The sequence below is a fragment of the Protopterus annectens genome, chromosome 5.part0 (assembly GCF_019279795.1).
Source record: "Protopterus annectens isolate FY-2018-M chromosome 5.part0, PAN1.0, whole genome shotgun sequence".
NCBI classification, from domain to species: Eukaryota; Metazoa; Chordata; order Ceratodontiformes; family Protopteridae; genus Protopterus; species Protopterus annectens.
The window spans coordinates 694,274,380-694,289,190 of record NC_056735.1 but is presented as its reverse complement, the minus strand read 5'-3'; positions in this window follow the sequence as shown (position 1 = coordinate 694,289,190).

The following is a 14,811-nucleotide window of genomic DNA, read 5'->3' as shown; positions in this document are numbered from 1 at the left end:
CAGTCCCTCTGTAGGCAGTTGTGTCCTGTGAAAAAAATCAAGACATAGCAAATGTCCTGAGAGTTTAGGACAAAGTTATTTCCTAATTTACTTTAATAGTCGCATAAAACAGTTATTTTATATATGAATCCTCTATATGTTATGTGAAGTAGCATAAGCAATTCAAATGTAACTAGAATAAGCTATTATATGTACAAAAAAGGTTAAAGTTCTGTACTATGCACGGCTGTGGGTATGTTTTGTCCTGGAAAATCTGACATCTCTACAGAACATGTCCCACTTTGGGCAGTTGAAAAGGTGGCAGCCCTAAGAATGACCATAGGTTCACACCATAGTGTTGGTGTGTGCCTCAGACAATCTGCACCAGTGTGGTAAATAGCTGAGGATTGAAATCACTAAATAATGAGAAATATCCTGAGTATAAGACTCCACAACTTGCAGAAAAGTCATGCTAATGCAAAATCTAGCATCCTATCAATGTTCTAAGCTTGTAAGAGCAATCGTTAAAATGTGTCCCTATTTGTCCCCCCATCATGTAGGTTTTGCACAGGTTCGGTGCTCTAAGAGGTTGAGAGGTATGGTCCGTACATATTTACAGGAACAGCCCTTCACACTTGTGTAATGTACAACTGCATACCTGTAGTCACTTCATGTCCAAAAATAATAATTCCCGTATGACTGTATACAGGTAATAGTCAAATGTGAATGGGAACACCCCTCACCGTAGAGTATGGACTGTAACAACCCCACCCATAATATGTAATGCCAACAGAATAAGCTGCTGACAGGTGCCCAAACACCTGTGTCTATAAACACAGGTAAAACTTCAAAATAGGGAGATAATCCCTGTCCATATGCTTCGTCTGACATTTGAACTCAGCCAGGGAAGTTCCGTTCACCAGGTGGACAAGCCTAAACCCAGATCACTACATGAACACCCTGCCAATCAAAGACCTGTATGTGGCTGGACTATATGCCTTGGTGTTCTGCATATCCTCGGAGTGATTAACAATGCAGCCGGAGTCCACAGCAGTAGGCAATAGGGAATGTGTAATATGTAGTACCGCCTTTTTCCCAGCAGGAGAATGGATGCCTGTGTTGTAGGTGAAGCAGTGAGGCATATGTTGATGTAGCTAAGTACTATGGGTATGCATGTCAATGAGGGAGAACACCAATAGAATAGTGCTTCCGGCATCCAGCCAATGTGAATGCAGTCCCGGTTGACCTACGACTACTGCACATATAACTTGAAAGTGTAATGAATGCGTTCGTGCTGTACACACATTTAAATATGTAAAGGTGAACGTGTGTTTTGCAGCAGTCCGTAAACTGGAATACAGATATGTAACTGTTACGGTCAGAATTATGAAAGTTCACGTAAGCACAATTATCTATGAAACATATGTAACCCACAATAAGGATATGCAAGTGCACCTGCATGTGTGTAATCCGCTCACAGAATAGAAAATGAATGGTGTTTTCCCCATGTTCTATGTACATGGCTCATACCTGTTAACCCCGTAAAGTACGAAACCAGACAAAGCCATGACAACAACTGGTACAAATAGGGACAATCCCCAGATATTGCCCTAACAAACATAGAAAATGGATAGAATAACAGGTGTGTCACTAGCATGGATTCTCTGAAGGGTATGAAGTCATAACCTGAAATGTTTGTCATTATTTACCAACGTCAGTCTTTAATGATATGCCACTAACTTGCCAGATAGACACAAGGTTATGAAAAACGGACCAAAGATAAGAGGCAAACAGCTGTACATGCAGCGGAAATCTGTACAGTTGAACGGTATGATATGGAGATATATATACACATATATCCACAGACATAATCCAAAGCATATTATGAGATGAGGAATGTACAGACATATGTATATATGCACATATATATATCTATACACACACGATACATGAATAGATATATACACAACAAACATATGTCCCTGTACATATAACACATGTACATAAATAGGTCACGGTATAGTATAGCTATTATGGATAGACAGACAGACATGCATGAAAGGAGAATACACCGATGCTTTCCAAACCATTGCCCAGAAAGTACCAGTGTGACAGGGCCTGCAAGTTCTACACATTAAACATGAATATAGGTGTCCTTTGCAGGACCCCAAAAATTGATCCTGTATGAAGTGCGAACCGTCATTGATGCAAAAGAAGTCACACCTGCAACTACGATATAGGTGTACATGCAACAGTAGAAGGTGCAAGGGTAATAACACATGGGTCGATTGAATGTATGACGTACGACCTGATATCCGCAGAGTGGGGAGTGCTCGGAAGTGTCCTCACACTTTATTATCGCTCACATTAAACATGTCTAATGGGTACTGTGGAGGGTGTCAGGTATGGGAATCATGGGTATGCAGAATTGGGCCAAGGTGTTGGTTGGCACAGATCTATTAGGTACGCTCCATAGAAGTGATCAATATACCTATGTGGGTATAGCACACGCCTATATTCTCCAAAAAGGTGCAACCCATCTACTGGATATTGTGTAAACCATTGGGGGAAGATGTAGGGACCTATATCAGTGTCATGTAGGTGATTATCATGGATGGACATGCGTACGACCAAGATGGTAACCATACCTACCAAAATGTCAGAATAAGACAGCTGGACTAAGGCATAGTACACAACAGACAAATAGGGACTATATTAAATATACCCCAGACAAAGTCAGAACTTTGATAGAATAATTGTGTAGTCAGGAATACGAATTTTATGAGAGTTAGTAATCATGAAATAGAAAAGTCAGTCATGATTACCTAACCGCACAGTCCGTCATGCCTTGCCAGCAATCTACCAGAAAGGCACATTATCATGACAAATGTAACAGAATCATAGGTCAAACCCCAGGGCATATACCCATAATGTGTACAGGTGAGAGGTATGAAGGTAACCCGTCCTAATTAAATGTACAGAACTAGTGATACTAGGTGGACAGGTGAGAAGAAAGACGTCAGGACAAATGACAAAACATGTACAAGTCATAAGCATGTATTTCCACAAATGTGAATGACAACGTATGGCCTGTGAAAGTCAATGTGGAAGGTTAATAGACTCAAAAGACATGTGTCCCTCAGGCTGTCATGCAGTGTCACCGATACAGTGTACAGTCCCCCATACTCGTACGTGAGCTCTGCCACTGACGGAAAGGGCAAATACCGGCGTACACATAAGGTACATGATATAATAATTAGTGTAGATAAGCACCTGTTGGCCTGTGTGAGGAATATAACCCTGTGGGTGGGTGTGTCTTGCAATGGGAATGTAATGGCGCCATGTACTGTGTGTATTGGTGTAAGAAAATTAATTTCCAGTATCAGAAACATACCTCGCAACTGTACGAATGTGCAGATGTATGCCTCATATGTGTGGTGTGTTCCTCTTACAGTCTGTACCTGTCTGCCAAATACCTGAGAACTGACGTCATTAAATAATGATAAACATATGAGTTTAAGACCCCAAATCCCTCAGAAAGGTCATACTAATGCAAAACCTATAATACTGTCAACTATCTACGTTTGTAAGAGCAATATGTAGAATCTTCCCCTATTTGTCCCCCCATCATGTTAGGCTTTTTACAGATGTTTTGCACTAGGAGGTTGATAGGTATGATCAGAAACAGATACATGTCTGAGGAAACAGCATTATTGACCGCAAGATAACTCAGAAGGTATGAAAAGCGCTGCAGTAGGAAGTTCAGTATTGTCCGCGGGTATGTGCTGACATGTCAAATGACACAGCAGTCTACATGAAGTACCTATAGGGCGTCACCTTTACCAATGATAACAGTGGGACATACCCACAGCCATGCATACACCACAAATAGACATAGCACACAGCAAAGCCTAGGCCATGATACACGAAGCCTCCGGCATGTATGGATTGAGTGAGAGTACAGCAAGGAAAGATGACTGCCAGGCTATTCAGCAAACACCTGTAGGGGCGTGCAAGAACGCCAGTAACACGAACATTGCATGAACAATGTTGGGATTTGCAACATACCCCATTTGTATGTGTAAGCTATGCAAATGATGTAATTACACGATATATGAAACAGTAAGCTGTCCGTGCAAGAGCAGAGTTATGTGCAGAAATGTACCCGGATGTTATGCGACTAACGTTTTGCACGTTGCTAAATGGAGCAATGACAGCTGCAAATACAGTATGAATACAGTCGAAGAAGCATGCCAATGTCCAAGTCCAAGGCCAGTGGCGGCTTTGACCATTGGATATCAATAAACCAGTAGTTGTCCTCCCCCGATCCCTGGTGTGGAAGCATAGCACAGCGCCACGAGAACGCGCTGCGCTTCAAAACAAGACATATGGATAATATACATACAAAATGTAGGTTTAGTTAGATGTTAGTACGCCATGCAGATGAATGGCAAGCTGGAGACAACATGGCTACTGCGTACTGGTACTTATGTGTGGAAGCACTCTGTCAGAGATGTAACGAAGCATTTGTAGGCAATGTGAGGCAAGTGAGGCTGAGGATAGTGAATCACAACATGTCATGCCATATGGGCCAAGCCTCTACAGTGTAGTGTAGGTTAAGGGGACTATTAGAGTAGAAGATAGGTGACAACATGAGTGTGTATGTATAAAACACTGTAACCTCACCGGAGCAGTGTCACATGTGTGCTGTTAGTACTCAGTGGAAGAGGCGTGTCATGAGCTATCCTAGGGAACGTCAGGAGACTAACGGCATATGCCATGGATACCACCGATGTGACCTGCAAACCTGCCCACAGTGTGTCTGCACCCATGTGTGCCAGTAAGCCCGAGTAAGCATATGTGCGCGCGTGTTAGCCCATGTGTGCGTGTGGACTGTGGAAGAACGCGTAAGCTAGTGTACGAATGGTGAGGCCCATGTAATGTCGCGTATGCGTTTGTAAGCATGTATACATGTGTACTACACACATCACACATGTACTGCACACACAGACACACATGCTGCCAATACTACACACATCAGTGAAATGGCACATGGATGGAGACTACATCATCAGAAGTAACAGTGCCGTAAACAATGCTACAGTGATGGTCATAGCTGCAATGCATCATGCCTGCTGATATACACCTGGAAGTAACACACTGTGTGTTAACAGCATGCTAACATCAATACAGTGGAATAAAGCCACCGTGTGCAGCAGCACCAGGTTATTCAGATCCTGCATCAATGTTACACATCAGAGGTGGTGGCACAGGTGACATCATATGCACAGGGTGTGGTGTTAACATTTCCAGAGCTGTCATAGAGCCATCAAATGTACACATAGGTGTGTGTGTGTGAGGGACAACGGTTATTGCATGGCCCAATGGTGGTGCAATGGGTGTGTGTATGTGATAGCCATAGCTGTTTGTGGTAAGTGTGTGTGTCTGCATATACACAGGTACAGCATGTGTCAGCCATATACAGGAGGTTGTGGGACAGTCACAGACCGTACCTGCCAGGCTGTAGAGATCCCCATTACTGGCCATGGACACCCCTCCATGCATCCAACACAACCCAGTCCTGCACCTGTCAATGTCTACACATACAGTCCTGGGATCTGTACCACAACCTGTGGATAAACTTGAGTCTGTAATGTTAACCTGAGGTGCATAGAATTGACTGTTACTACAGACGGATATGAGCCATACACACACTCCAATGTAATAATCACTGCTGACTGTTGCCGAGATCTGCATACGACCAGTCAATGGTGCTGCACTAACATTGTTTCCAATGCCCGTGTAATACCCAGCAACACAATAACTGGTCACTACACATGTATAACCCACGATCACTACAGCACACAGTATGTGCACTATCACAGAGCCATAGCAGATGTACATACATCCAAGGTGCTTACGTATAGACAATGCAGCACATTCAAGAGTGATAATCCCAACATACATATCTATATACAATATATATATATCTCTATATATGTATATATATATATATATATATATATATATATATATATATATATATATATATATATATATATATAGATATATATATATATATATATATATATATAGATAGATACATACATACACACACACACACACACACACACATGTGGCAGGGTTGGGAGCAGAACATAAATGTAAGCACTGTACCACACGACAGCATTACGCAGTTACAAAACGCGTAATGATTCACACAAGCACACGTCTAGCCTGCAGACAGCAGCATCAAAGACAAAGACACCGCACGGATGTTATGGAGAGTGAATACTGTAAAAGCAATGTACTATTGTCATGCAGCTGGAAACACACACATACACACCCACATACACACACACACTCACACACACACACACTTGGCAGGGCTGGGAGTCGAATATACACCTAACTACCCTAACACACTACAGCATGACTCATTTACAGAATGCGCTACCGAGATTACCAAGCACAGCAGTCCCAGAGGCAGACATCTAGGTGTGTGTCATCATCCGCAAAGGCAAAGATGTCTGTAGGAAACTGCTGTGGTGTGCGGCGTCTAAAAGCAAGACTGAGTCCCCAGGCGGACGGGAGCATGTGCGCAAACACACACACACACACTTGGTAGGGCTGGGATTCGAACATACACCTAACTACACTAACACACTACAGCATGATGCATTTACAGAATGCGCTACTGAGATTACTAAGCACAGCAGTCACAGAGGCAGACATCTAGGTGCGTGTCATCATCCACAAAGGCAAAGACGTCAGTAGGAAACTGCTGTGGTGTGCGGCGTCTAAAAGCAAGACTGAGTCCCCAGGCAGACGGGAGCATGCGCGCAAACACACACACACAGACACACACCACACACACACACACACACACACACACACACACACACACACACACACACACGGCAGGGCTGGGAGTCGAACATACACCTACCTACCGTAACACACTACAGCATGACGCATTTACAGAATGCGCTACCGAGATTACTAAGCACAGCAGTCCCAGAGGCAGACATCTAGGTGCATGTCATCATCCGCAAAGGCAAAGACATCAGTAGGAAACTGCTGTGGTGTGCGGCATCTAAAAACAAGACTGAGTCCCCAGGCGGACGGGAGCATGCGTGCAAACACACACACACACACAAACACACACTTGGCAGGGCTGGGAGTCGAACATACACCTAACTACCCTAACACACTACAGCATGACACATGTACAGAAAGCACTACCGAGATTACTAAGCACAGCAGTCCCAGAGGCAGACATCTAGGTGCATGTCATCATCCGCAAAGGCAAAGACGTCGGTAGGAAACTGCTGTGGTGTGAGGCGTCTAAAAGCAAGACTGAGTCCCCAGGTGGACAGGAGCATGCGCGCAAATACACACACACACACACACACACACACACACACACACACACACACACACACACACACACACACACACACACACACACTTGGCAGGGCTGGGAGTCAAACATACACCTAACTACCCTAACACACTACAGCATGACGCATTTACAGAATGCGCTTCCGAGATTACTAAACACAGCCATCCCAGAGGCATACTTCTAGGCGTGTGTCATCATCCGCACTGACAAGGACGCCGACAGGGATTGTATAGAGAGTGATCAGTCTGAAAGCATACGGACATATTACTGTCCCACGGTACATGTAGGCAAACACACGGCAGTGATGGGACCGTGGCAACGTAAGATGTACGGTGCACCACGACAACATGAAATAGTCACGGGATGCCCTACAGACAGTACACCCTTCAAGATAGTCGACCAGTGTGTACTCAGTAGGCATCCATCGTGACATTGAAAATGGACATCTGTTGGCTGGATGACCACCATGGCTGTACAGGATGTCAACGGCCTTGCACAGAGGGACATCACCGACACAAGGTGTCACTGGGCATGGCCACACGCTTAATAATGCACGTCCGTTTGGACTGTACTGTGTGTTGATCTACACAACGGCATACTGGGCATGCTCACACAGCAGTTGCAAAGGGCCATCTTGCATGCAGACGGAGTCTCAACTCGCAATGGCTCAGTTGGGACTGTCATGTGTGTCCATCTACACAACAGCGTACTTGGCATGCTCACACAGCAGTTGCAAAGGGCCGTCTTGCATGCAGACGGAGTCTCAACTCGCAAGGGCTCAGTTGGGACTGTCATGTGTGTCCATCTACACAACAGCGTACTGGGCATGCTCGCACTCTTAGCAGTTACAAAGGGCCGTCTTGCATGCAGACGGAGTCTCAACTTGCAAGGGCTCAGTTGGGACTGTCATGTGTGTCCATCTACACAACAGCGTACTGGGCATGCTCACACACTTAGCAGTTGCAAAGGGCCGTCTTGCATGCGGACGGAGTCTCAACTCGCAAGGGCTCAGTTCGGACTGTCATGTGTGTCCATCTACACAACAGCTTACTGGGCATGCTCACACAGCAGTTGCAAAGAGCCATCTTGCATGCAGATGGAGTCTAGACATGGAAGGGCACAGTAAGGCATAACTGTCCCCACGCACAGAGGGTCACACACATGCAGTGACCAGTACACACTCAGCTGCCATCACAGCTGTCACAGGTGCAGATTCCAGATGTACACACCGCAGTCTACACTGTAGCCCCCGAGACATCACCATGTCGTTGCTGCAGCAGTACACAGCCATACATTACCACAACACCATGTGACACATGACCAGTGGACTGTACAGAGGTCTACAGCAACTGTGCAGGGCACACATGTACTGACAGTGTTCCAACAGGTGTTATGCATTGCAAGTATACCACTATACATGACCAGGTCAGCTCAAGACATACCAGAGGCCCCGGGTGTTACACAGCTGTGACACATGAGTGTTGCTGTACACCGACGAACACGCATGTTTGGATATGTCAAACATGTGATTGTAGTGGATGTGTGCATGGACCACACACAACACATATGTACATAGATAAGCCTTTGCTGTCCCCCGTGCAGAACAGTAGCCTAAGCAATCATACGTGTGCAAATGGAAGGTGGGTCCATGTCTGTTGAATGCTCACAGTACAGGAGGTAGCAATGTCGATGGAGAACACATTCCCCTGTAGTAGTCGCCCATGACACCCGTGATATCATACCACAGTCCATGTGTCATGTATGTCAACACACATGTCCACCAATAGCAATGCATACAAACATGGCTACAGGAGACACATGTAGGACCAACGCACATGTACAATCTGTACTGTGCATGCAGCAACCATGCATGTGCAGTGGCCGATGTCCATACCACAGCTGTGCCCAACTACAACATGCAGTCGCAATGCAGCCCCATCATTGACACCTGTATATGATGACATACAGACAGTACAGTTGGTTGTACATCATGTATGGAGGGATCTGTGTACATAAAGTGGTGATCCACAAGTGTAGATGTATGTGTGCTGGGGATGGCTCACAGGTGTGTCACATGCCACCCTACCATGCCATGTGCAAACAGTACACTATGTCACTGTTACTTGATGGTGATGACTTAACGCATACACAGCGGTCAGGTGTAGCCAACTGTATGTCACGTGACACCTGTATCACTGACATCCTCCTGTGTGCACATAGTCACACAATTGCCAGACATAGTGTTGGTACACATACTGCGGACAGTACCACTGCATGTCTATCAAACGGATCATCATATGGCAGGTGTATCATTCCCAGCACTGCCATGTGTGTCCGCTTTTGTGACCACACATGCCACATATGACGGGGACTATGTCCCAGATGTAACACATCCCTGTACACCATTGTAGAGATCTGTACATACTGCAGTGTGGAAAGCATGAGGTCGGCAGGTGTGGTGCATCACACACATCGGCTATCCGTACACACATATCTGGTCACCACAGTGTGTGTGTGTGTATGTATGTATGTACGGCTGTCTGGTGCTTGGTGTGAGGGTGTATGCTACCATACTGTGGAAACAGGATCACTAACCCCTCATGGTCATGCAGTCTACTACCCTGTTGATGCCATCAGTCCCAGCCATACTGGCTACCTGTGCATGTCGCTTCTCTGTGCCACGTCGTGTGGGTGCAAAGTACTGCGAGGGTGATGACCACATAGGCAAGGGTCCACACATGAACACTATGGGGTGTGTTATAGTGCTGTAGACCCCGTGAATGTGGCCATGTACCTGTACTGTGACAGGGTATTACTGCTACACAGTGTGGCCTCATGCTATCAGGTGGCCTCTAACGTCATCATTGGCCTGACCGCTGTGTACAACCCCTGCACCATTTCAACATACCTGTAATGTTTCCCGGTATGTATGTCACATCTCTGTCTGCTGTAGCCTGTTCAACTGACCACATGCTTCAGGTGCAGTATATGTGTGGACATCTGTGTCATGTTCAGACATCTGTGTCATGTTCGACTGTCCAACAGTCAGGTTGAGGGTGCGTTTAGCATGCTGATATTGCCATACATGCCTGTGAGTACTCCACAGTTACACATGGGGTACTGCAAACGCTGCTACCTGTAGGCACATGCCAGTACACCATAGGAGGGAACCACGGCATTATCAACATGCTGTTACTGTTGTAACCGAGACACAGACTGTGAACATATCACAATGCATTCAGCACCTGGACTACATGGTATGACTGGTGCATGTTGACAGTACACCACTGATGTCACATACACATCTCTTAGTATTCACACACGTCCAATGCAACATACACATCCCTCAATATGCATACACAAGTAATGTTAGATACACCTCTCACATCTCAGTATTCACACATGACCAATACAACATACACATCCCGCAATAAGCATACACATGTAATGTTAGATACATCTCTCACTAGTCTGTTCACCCTGTGCATCAGACCATATGAGCATATCCCTGCATCGATGGTGTGGATGACAGGGATGCGGCACAGGCTTCATCATATGCACAGGGTGATACTGTTTGCCAGGGGCATAGGCTGCACCAATGGATGACATCATGTGTGCGGGTAAGGGCCAGTGATTTGAATGGACATGTCTGTTCCATATGCATGTGGGTGTTGTGGAGCCCTACAGTTGTGTTCGCTGTGTGCGTGTATGTGTGCACACAGTTCTGTCATTTGTAAGGCCTACACAAGGGTATTATGGACAGCTCTAGAATGTACAGACCAGGTTGTACAGCTCACTGTGACCGGACACGGCCACGTGTCCTGTGCCTGCCAGGGGTTGCACGGGCACTACCAGGCAGAGGTACAGAATGGCTACTGTCTGACAACGCATGGCCACTGGAACTGTGTCCCTGCTGGGAACGTCCAGGGCCATGTCCACGTGGCCTGCTGTGACCTGGTGTGGACATCACAGCACCAGCTGCACTGCTACTACTACCAGCACTATGGGAGCGGCCATGTGAGGTGGCATGCTCACGTTGACCTCACTAGGTGGTGTAGCTGGCCTACGTCCATGTGTCCTATGCCTCACCCCTACCAGATGTTCCAGCACAGACAGCTCACACTCATGGATTGCCATGCCACGGTCGAGGATTCTGACCATGTCACCCAATCGCCTGCCCAGAACATCAGCAAGCTGCTGTTGAGCACCTGCCAATGCCTGGATGTTGTTGTTTAGGGTACTGATAGCAGCCCTCTGCAGCCTCTGCCCTTCTCTGTTCTGCCATTTGGCATGTGCCTGTGCCACCATTACAGTCTGGAACATGAGTCTGGTGATCCCAGCTGCTGTGCTATGTCCTGCAGGTGCATGCCTGCCAGAGGTCCTCCTACGAGCAGCACCAGCCACATGCCTGTGTGGCACATCTGCAGTCAATATACTGCCACCATGGTGTGCAGACACACCTTCTGTAGCCACCACACGTTCCTGTTCAACGCTAACAAATGCTGACTGTCCTTCCTCTATGGCCACTGTAGATGCGGTATGTGTTGGCAGCTGAACTGTGTGCGGGGAAGAGGGGGACATAGCTGGGATGGTAACCGTTGGCACAGATTCCGCCCCTGACATCCCTGCCTGTACCTCGTGCATATGTTCATCACTGCTAGCATCTGTGGGGACACTATCAGATGGACCGCAGGAAGGTAACACACCTACATCACCTGTGAATGCAAATAAATACTCTACATTACAATAGACACACTGACACACACACACACTGACACACACACACACACACACACACACACACACACACACACTGACACACACACACACTGACACACCGACACACACTGACACACCATGCATGTGAGATGACAGATGGCATGCAGCATGCTTGTGATACAGCTGACAGCATGCAGCTCAGACATCAATAGTGTTTGTAAGCATACCCCCTGGAATGCACACTACAGCAGGCAGGTGTCATATCATTATCCATGCAATTCACATGATCATGGTAGTATGCATGCATCCCCGTGATACACCATGTGGACCAGAACAGGATAACAGTACACATGGCTGACGTGACCTTGACATGTAATCTGCTGACTTGTTCATTAACATGCATGCATGCCTGACACAATGGTGTTGTGACACATGTACAGCATTGCACTGGGTATCACATTGTGGTGTTGTCCATATGCCCTACAGGTAGAATGCATATAGAGCAAATGTGCATGGGCATGGTAGGGGACTGGGCCATCTACATTGCTGTACAGTGTGATGTACAGACACTGTGCCATTGCATGGCATCATGAGGCGTCTATATTGCTAAACAATGCATGTTATGTACACATTGCATATCCAGAACTGCATGCATACCCATGACATACCTGTGGATTGTGACCTATGATGCTGAAGTGTATACACACCCAACCATGCTGTGTCATGTGGTCACTGGAGGACATACAGATGACACCCCTGCACGATGACTACAGATTGTTGGCTGCCTGGCAACCATGTCCACACATAGCAGACCTGTCACATCACCATTTCACACATGACATTGATGTACCACGCACACATGGTGCACAGCTAACAGTGATGTCCTATGGCAGGGGGGAAAAGTACTGTTTCTGTGGCCTGGTGTCACTGTCAGTGGAATCTGTGAAGTTGACTACCATCATGCTATGACACAGACATCATGTTCAGCACATCTTATGAGGTACATGTCACTGACACCTCCACTAGCTGTGCACAAGCAGTTATGATGTGCAGCGTACCACATCACCTGTACAATCGGTCTAGTACGGCTGTACTTGGACCGTAATGTGGACAAAGTGGGACAGGGTGTATCCACATCCTGTCTTCTGTGTGGCTACGTGTCTCTGGCCATCCCCCATGGCCATGTGTGCACATGTGTTGGTCATGTATGTGATGCCCGTCTATCACACATGTCTGTGTTGTCCCATATGACATACACCCATAGATGTTGGTTATGTCACCATCCACAGGGCTATGCGGACAACAGGTGTATGTGTGGTATGTGGGATATGGGTTATGGGGAATTGTGACAATATTGCAACCAAAACACTACGTGTCTCGGACATGTCAGATGGAACATCACAATGTGTGAAACCATTGCAGGGGCATATAACACAATGGTGATGCCTGTGGTCTGCCCATATCACTGCTCACTGTGCGGTACTGGTTTGTGTACCACACACTTTGTTCCACTGTATAGTACATATGCCTCCATTGTAGAACACCTCCACCGTTGTATGCACAGCTAGACACACATGTAGCAATGACAAATACTGTAGTTTCATGTCTGTGTATCATTTTAGTTGTATATATTGCACATGGGTGGCCTGTGTGGATGATGGGTGATGCGACCTGTATATCCATGTATTAACTGGCCACATGGTGAATAGATCTATGCTTTGACATGCCTGATACTGATGATAGACTCACCTGCAACGGACTCTTGTCTGTGCGGCACACCAAAGGTACCTGTATAGGATGACACCGCAGTATGAACATTATCCATGACTGTATGATAGCCACAGGGTGCACAGTGCAGGTTAACACATTCACCTGTACAATAGCATATAGTCAGCACATGTGTGCATACCATACCTCTCAACCTCTTAGAACAATAAATGTGGACAAAGCCTACTATGATGGGGGACATATAGGGACAACTGTGACATATTGTTCTTACTAACCTGGATATTTGATAGACCAATAGGTTTGCATGCACATGGGTTTGCAACGGAATGTGCAATCGTAAACACAACTGTATGTCATCATTTAATGACTCCATTCCTCAGCTATTTGCCAGAAAGGGACAGATATTAAGGGGAACCCACCGGCAATATGAGGCAGACATCTGGACATCCTGCAAATACCTGTACAGTTCAGAGGTATGGTGCATACACAACGTACGACATGTGTCCCGACACAGGGAGAGTGGGTAGTGTGTAGGGGTGTGTTCATATCCCACCTGCGCCCACAGTAAGGATGAGTGCTGTAGAGTAGTGGCAGGTAGGGAAACTATGGGTATGCAATTATGGGGCTAGGCATGCAGGTGTTGGCTGGCAGACATGTTATTAGGACCACCCTGTGGATGTAAGTAATATTCCGATGTGGGTATAACAGATGCCCATACCTCCCAAACCTTAAGAGCACATCTACTGGACAGTCCGTAAACCATTGGGGGAACACATAGGGACCATATCATTGAACTGTCCCCAATTACCAGGGATGTCCGTGATTACGAATCAGAATCTAACACAGTCCCAACTAAACCCTCCTAGAACTAGTGATATTAGGAGGAAAGGTGGCAGAATACATGTAATGAATAATGACAACATGTAAGAGTCATAAACAGCATGTACCTCAGACAATGTGTATGGCAGATACACTAATGT